This window comes from Phascolarctos cinereus, unplaced genomic scaffold (assembly GCF_003287225.1).
Source record: "Phascolarctos cinereus isolate Bilbo 61053 unplaced genomic scaffold, phaCin_HiC Scaffold_3;HRSCAF=262, whole genome shotgun sequence".
Lineage (NCBI taxonomy): Eukaryota > Metazoa > Chordata > Mammalia > Diprotodontia > Phascolarctidae > Phascolarctos > Phascolarctos cinereus.
Genome location: NW_027555736.1, coordinates 171,829,068 through 171,836,958, shown reverse-complemented (window position 1 = coordinate 171,836,958; position 7,891 = coordinate 171,829,068). Strand labels below are relative to the sequence as shown.

At 42.6% G+C, this 7,891-nt stretch overlaps 1 pseudogene; it reads right to left on the bottom strand.

The window, feature by feature from the left end:
* Positions 1 to 3,510: 3,510 nt before the first annotated feature.
* Positions 3,511 to 5,920, bottom strand: LOC110220742 (splicing factor 3B subunit 2 pseudogene; annotated as a pseudogene).
* Between the last annotated feature and the right edge of the window lie 1,971 nt (positions 5,921 to 7,891).

Sequence of the window (7,891 nt, the reverse complement as noted above, 5' to 3'; positions counted from 1 at the left end):
AAAGTTTTGTGAGGTTTTTGTAGTGGTGGTAAACATGGTGTATACAAAACTCCGAACTCTACTTTGGGTCTGGGACAAAACTCCATGAGAAGCCAAGTAAGTATACAAAAGTATACAAAAGGAAAAGTTGAACCATATTCTTCTATCCTCCCTGTATTCATTTAGATGGGAGTCTTTCTCTTCAGTAGTTTCAGATCTATGCTATAATGTCACTAATATGTCTCCAGCAGAGTATCTGACAGCTTGTAGAAACTTTTCCCAGGTTGCATCCTCAAACTGCCACACTTTCTTTAGTATGGTGCCCCATGCAAAGGAGCATTCCCATATCCCTACCACTACTTGCTTGAGTTCATAATAGAAGGCTTTGGACTTGATTCGAGCATCTAAAAACTCTTTGACATTTCAGGGAGGGAAATTGTCCAAACTAGGCACTTAGACCTGTATATGAAAGGGACAGAGAAGACTACATATGTCTCTTATCCTTCATTGAATTTGTATAGAAAGGTACAACACTGTGGCTTCTAGGACAACAAGCTTGTCCATTGGAGCAGGAACCAGGGTGACAGTAAGACCAAGTGAGCATTAAAAGAAAAGCCAAAATCATTTTGAACTGAGAGGGGGATTTATGGTTGAAGCTTCTGAGGGTTGAATTCACAAAGCAAATGAAAAACAGCCAATAACTAAATTTCAGAAATTTTTCATGGTGACTTTTTTTTCCCTTCAGGGCCATAATCATCTTTCTCTGCCTCCCTTTGCCCCCTCCCTCATCTGCTAATTGTTTTCCTGCCCAGCTTTACCTTCAGAGTGATATGTTTGTTGAGGGCATAAATGTTCTTGATTAGATAAAAATTGAACTTTTTAAAGGCCATTTGGTATTTGACATTATACCAAGCCCTTGTGCTTAGACTGGGGGGAGACATGAATCATAGACCCATAGACTTCTTTCAATTGAAAAGGATCCTAGAGGTCATTGTCAACCAATCCCTTCATTCTACAGGTGAGGATAAGGAGGTTCTGAGAAGTTACATTAATTACCCAAGACAGCACAGCTAGAAAATGTTTCTCCAGGAGGCAAAACTAGGTCCAAAGGGTAAAAGTTACAAGGAAACAGATTTTAGCCCAAAATAAAAGGTACTTTCTTACAATCAGAGCTATCTAGCAATGAAATAGGCTGACTTGTGAGACAGCTCCCAATCACTGGGGGTATTCAAGCAGAGGTTGGATGGACTGTCTGTCAGGGAGACCACAGACGAGATTTCTGTACTTTGTGGGAGGTTAAACTAAAAGAGCTCTAAGGACCACTCAAAATGCAATGATTTTGATGATGCAAGTCTAGAGGATATAAGAGATGAGCACAAACCTAGCTTTTCTGCCTGATAGTCTGTTTTCTATTTTGATCATCAAAAAAATTGGATTTGTCAAACTAAAGTCTGCTTGATGGGGTGTTTATGCAAGAAGTTGATGGTAAATAATTTCACAGTACAGTAGCATAGGGGAAATAAAAGGAGATGTCAGAAGAGAGAGAATTGTAGTGAATTAATGGAAATAAGGATAGGAATAAAATGGGGAAAGAGGGAGGATTCTGCAAAGGATATACCTATTGTATGAGTGATGCATCAGGCTTTCAAAAGACCAACTTTGGAAAAAGAACAAAAAACTAAATCCAAGTAAGTGAAATAGCCTTTTGTACTGAGAAAAAATGTTAAGGCACCAACTTACATCCAACTACCTCCAATCCAAAGTTATTCAAAAGGACCTTTCTGATAAGAGAAGAATCTGATGCTGAGAAGCTAGGAAACAGGGCAGGGACAGAGAGGGGGAAGAGGTGAATTGTTATCAATGACCACTTGATTAAATTTATGTGTTGGTAAATACCCCACTTAGACTCCTCTGGAGTCTCAAGGGGTAAGAATTGCATTCAAGAAAGGAGAGGCTAAATTTTCAGTGCTCTACTGCAAAGCAAGAGAGATGTCAGAAAGACAAAGTTCATGTAAAGTGGCCAAGCACTGTGTCAATAGGGGGTCATCCATTGGAAGGCTGTTCTTTGGAAGAGGAACCCAGTTGGTAGTACAGTCAGGTGAGTTATGTGCTAACCCAGAAACAACAATATATTACTAAAGAGCAATTGAAAAGAGAAATAAATCAATTCAACTATAGATGGGAGGAGGGATGAGAACGAAATAGAGAAACAGGTGACCAGGGTAATCAATAGAATTCCCTTCCCTAGGAACCCTCTCCCCCATCTAGTTGGAGTAGTTAAAGAAAGAGTGGACAAAGTGATGTACATGAGAAGTCAATGGGAATGGTCTAAAGTTAAGAAGTGCACGGAGGTGGCTTCATTCTGCCATAGCGTGGCAGAGTGGGTGGGGGGAGGAAAGGAAACTGGAAACCTGCTGGAGCAGAACCTTTATTCTGTTCTGCTTGACCCCAGAGGATAGAACTAGGAGCAATTAGTGGAAACTATAGGGAGGCAGTTTGGGGTTTGATATAAGGGGGAAAGCTCCTAACAATTAAATTAGCAGTGCAGAGTTAAAGAGGTTACCTTGAGACATGTTGAGTTCTCTATTACTGGAAATTTTCAAGCAAGAGGATGAATGACCATTTATGGAGGATAGCATAAAAAAGATTCCTGTTCCAAATTATGGACCAGACTAAATAACTTCCATTGTTCTGTTGTTTCCAACTCTGAAATTCTGGAATGGGGAAGGAGCCTTTCAGAAGCCTAGTGAGAAGCAGTGTAGTATATAGTGAAAAGAATTCTCAACTTGGAGTCAAGAGGGACCAAATTTGGATCCTGCTTCTGAAACTTACTGTGTGAGCTTGGGCAAATAACTTAACCTCTCTGAGCCTCAACTCATCTTTAAAAATAGGGATAATAACCTAGAGTGCTTATCATACAGAGTCATTGTGAGAGTCAGTCAGTCAACTGCCATTTATTAAGTACCTACTAGGTGCCAGGCACTATGATAACACTGAAGATAAAGAATGGCAAATAGGTCTTAAGGAGCAAACAATCTAATGGGGGGGGGGGGAACAACATGCAAACATCTACGTACAAAGATAAATTGGAAATAATCAACAGAGTGAAGACACTATCAGTAAGGGGGATCAGGTAAGGCCTGTTGGAAAAGATGGGACTTTGGCTGAGATTTGAAGGAAGCCAGGAGGCAAAGCTGAGGAGGGAAAGCATTCTAGGCATGGGGAACAGCCAGGCAAAAAAAAGTTTAGAGTCAAGAAATATAGTGTGCAAGAAACAGCAAGAAGGGCAGTGTCACTAGATCAGATAAGAAAATGTATGTCAAAGCACTTCATGAGCCTTATAGAAGTAACTGAAGTAACTAAATGAAAGCTATTATTATTGTTGGTATCATTATGATTATTATAATTATTATTATCCATCACAATTTGTTCAGTAGAACGTTTCCTTCCACGATTGCCAATTGCTAAAAATGTAGACCTAACTTTTAAGATTGGGCAAGATAACATGAGAGAATAATCTCACAAGGTAACTTTTCTTCATCCTTTCCCTGTGGGGGGAAAGAGCTTTATTTACAAAACAAGTCTGAAATAAAAACGTGGAAATGAACAAGAGTCCTTGGAATCTTGAGGGATCTGGGCCCCGGGAACCAAATGCAGGGTCCAAGTTAGGTAGAAAGGTGAGCCAGATGTCTTCAAGGTTAAAACTTGAATTCTTTGTATTTCTTACGCTACCCCCACTCCCCCCCCCATGGCTGTCCTGAGGCCGAGCCCTCTGTTTCTTTTGCTTCTGCCTGGCGGCATGTTGGGTCACCATGTCACTGAAGTCCTCCTTCTCCACCTGGTCCTGCTACTCCCACATGTGCTCCTCATATTTCTGGGTCATAGCCATGAGATCCAGCTCCAATTCCTCTGGATCTAAGGCCACTTCTACCCATGCAGTTCAGGAGCTGGGCCTTTCCAGCTCATCACCCTAGACATGTCATAAATATGGCTGGAACCCATCATGGCACCTCCCACAGTGATTGTTCTCTTCTCAGGCAGCACATTAAACAGCTGAGTGGTCTCACTGCCATCCATAGCCTCTTCAATCTTCTTTTCTCTTATTTCAATGGGTTGAGGTGTCTCCATCCCAGCTGGGACTGACAAAAGACTTCAGGGGTGATGAGACCAGTGTCAGCAGGGGTAATGAGGCCTGTTTCATCAGGTTTATCTTCATCACTCTCTTCTTCCTCCTCCAGTTCCCCCCAGGGTTTCTCATCAATCTCTTCTTCCTCTATCTTAGTCTGGAATTCTGCTGCATTGGTTCCAAACACATCTCCATAGAGAGGTTTCCCAGTCTCACCCATAGCCCCCTCATGGTAACCAAAGGAACAGCTCTCAGGAATGGAAGAATTCAGTCCATGGATCTTCAGGTTGGGGTAGGAAGGGGGAGGTCCATATTGCTGCATAGCAATCAGCCACAGGGGAGGAATTTTGTGTGCTTGGTCCAACTGGCATCCCCACTGAAATCCTCAACTCATCAGACAAATCTCCTGGCTTCTTCTCCTTCAACCGAGTCTCAAACTCTTTCCCCTCATAGTAAAGGTCCCCATGGATCATCAGCTTTGGCTTGGTCTGCCACTTGAAGAAGGCATCTATAGTTTCTGGTAGTCAATGCCAATCTTCTCCATCTTGGGTCGAACCTTCTCTCACATTTTTGACTTCATGGCTTTCTGTTCTTCCTTCTCCTGTAGAGCTTCACTCATCTCTTGAATTCCCATTCGTTTGATAAAGTCCGGCAATGCGAAAGGTAGCTTCTCAATCCCACTCTTTGCCCTGCAGGTATTTGCGCTTAAAGCACCAGTGGCGGGGAACTGGCACTGAGTTCCTTGTGGCCTCCAGGTGCACCAAAAGCTTGGGGTCCTGGGCTGTCCAATTCTGCATTTCCACCACATCTGGCCAGGCCACCAGCAGTTTCAGTTCAGCCACAGGCAAGCGGTTCATCCTACGCAATTTCTTCTTGGAGAGTTTGGGAGCCTCAGGTGTTTTCTCCTGCTCATCATCACTGCTGTCAGCCTCACTGTTTTTGCGCCCCTCCTCGAAGCCCTTCTTCTCGGGGGCTATTTGTCTAATTATTTCTCTAGCTCCTTCTCTTTCTTCAAGTCATCAGCCAGCTTGAAAGCTTCAAAAATCCTTTTAAGGAAGACAAAGTTGAGTTCATGGATCTCAGGCCCCTCAGTCACATGCTCAATCTCTACTCAGGCAAGTCTGTGCCGCCAGGCCACATCTCTTTCTCACGGCCCCCTGGACTCCCAGAGGCCGTGGCTCCATTTGATGCCCAACGCTGGGGCCTCTTTGTCTTGTGGTTCCTTCGCTTTCGGTTTTTCTCCTTCTTAGATAAAGATGCTGTGTCTTCCTCGTCTCCAAGCCGAGACCTCTAGGGATGATCTTGTGTCTGTCTCCATGTCCTCTTCATCGTGCACTGATGTGAGCTCTTTCTGTCGAATCTCCTTCAGCTGCAGAATCTTCTGTAGGGCCTGGGGATCTTGGGACCCACACTGGGGTCATCCGACTCTCAGTTTTCTTCTCCTGGAGGAGGTGGGGGGCCCTGAGGATGAGGGCCTGGAGCCCCAGGAGGGACTCCAAGGGGTGGGGGAGATGGAACTCGAGCCCCAATAGGGCCCACGTCTTGTGGGGGCCGAGGGACGGTGGAACCCATCTTGGCCATCTCCTGCTGCTGTTCCTGTTCCTGCTTGGCCCGCTCCTCCTGTTACATCAGCAAGGCTGCCTGCTGCTGAGCCAGCTTCAGTCGATCACCCTCCAACAGCGTCACATGGTCATCTACCCGCATAGAGAATTCCCATGAGGAAACCAAGACCCAGACCTAGCGGCCCGGTGTCCAAAATGAGGCTAGCCCACTATGTGGCTACTGATGTTGAGCGGGCTGTACCTTTAGCTTTCCTCCAAGCATTTCACATCTTAAAGCAAGTCTTTGTTTATTAGGAATGCCTCTCAGTGTCCTCTAAATCCCCAGTCTCCAGGAAGAGTTTATTCTTTCTTTGCCCAGTAAGCTTCCACACACAGGTAGGGCTCTAAGAAACTAGAGTGTCCACAATTCTGAAGCACAGAGCTGTGGGATTATTTGGGGATATTAGACATATCAGGCTAAAACATGCATAGTACTTGAGGCTACGGGTAGCCTAAAAAGCACCCCCTCCTGCACTGTGGCAGCTGACTGCTTCTCAAAGTCTACTCATGTCATACCTTCTTGGAGGTTTTTGTTGGGCCATAGATCACTGTGTCAACAGTGGGACAAATGAGCTGAATTTTGGAAAAGGAACCAGAGTGATAATAAAACCCAGTAAGTAATGGAGGGAAAGCCACAGTTCTCTTTCTAACATAAGAAGAGGAGTCAGATTGTCGATGTTATGACTATTTTGTTGACCTAGTTTATTCTGTGCTATCTTTCCTCAATAATGACATTTAATGTTGTCTTATGAATACATGTACTTACATATGATATATTGGCAAATATTATTTGACTACACTATTTCTAGGGAGACTTTTTTACATTTATTCTTATTAAATTTAGTAGTAATAGTAGTGATAAAAATAGTAATAGCATGTATGTAACTATCAAGCTTGCAAAACATTTTATGTATGTTATCTCAGTTAATCTTCCCATCAATTCTGTAAGGTAGGTGCTGTTATTATCCCAATTTTACCAATGAGAAAACCATCTAATGACATTTCAATGTAATTTCTAGTCTTTGTTATTAGGGAACAAAAGTGATTCTATATCTCCTAATCTTTCCTCTGATTGTCCCAGAAAGTATGAGAATGAGTTAAGAGAGGGATCTCTTCATCTCCTACATGCAAAAATTGATTCAGAGGGTTGAAGGGGCTTTATCAAAGTCAGCAGGACCCAAGTTTCCTAACTTTTAAATGATGTTCTTTGTGCCAAGCTGCAGCATCTGTCATCATCACCCTGCTTAATCTTTCCTTGGCCTCATTTTTCCCAATTTATGCAGTGGAAACAATTGTAGCTGCCTGCATTCTCCCCGCCTCACAGGGATATTGTGAAGATTAATGAGATGCTATCTGTAAAGTTCCTGAGAGAGAGAGAGAGAGAGAGAGAGAGAGAGAGAGAGAGAGAGAGAGAGAGACACTCACACATGGAAATATGAGTTGATGTGATCAGCATGAATGTGTGAGTGTATATAAATATGATAGCAACATAGAGAAGGCTTTCCACTAAAATCCTGATTTTATGCCTTATTATGGCATGACAAGTTATCTTAGTTCTAAGACAACTATCAGTGGAATACATCCCATCACATATTAGGGAACATTGTTAGGGAACGAAAGTGTTTCCATATCTAGTCTCCTAGTCTGTCCCAGAAATTATCCAAATGAGTTAAGGGAGGGATCTCTTCATCTCATACATAACGAAAATTGGTTCAGAAGGGGGAAGGGACTTGATCACAGCAAGATCCAAGATTTTGAGCCTCCCAAATTAAAAAGGCTTTAAGTATGGCCCTAATAACAGACAATGCACCACTTGTCCAAGAACCACCCTTACTAAGTTTAGAGAGTTTGACCAACCAGAGGTTTGGCCAGTAAGTGATTTTTTTTTTCTCTATAACAGTTCATGGTACTAAGACATAGGAGAATTGTAACCTACATTAGCGAAAGGAGTTCCCATACCAATTTGATTACAGATCTTTCAAAGTATCATGAAACAGAAAGTGAGTGTGTAAGGAAAAGAATGTCACCAATGATCTGAGAGAATTCCAATTTTTTTTTTATTTTAAGTCATCTTTAAGGCTATTCAACAAGATGATGAGCAAGCTGAAATAGGCTTTGACCTCACAAAGAATTTAACTTAGAAGAAAGAACTTCCAGGAATATGAACTAACACAGATAACTAAGA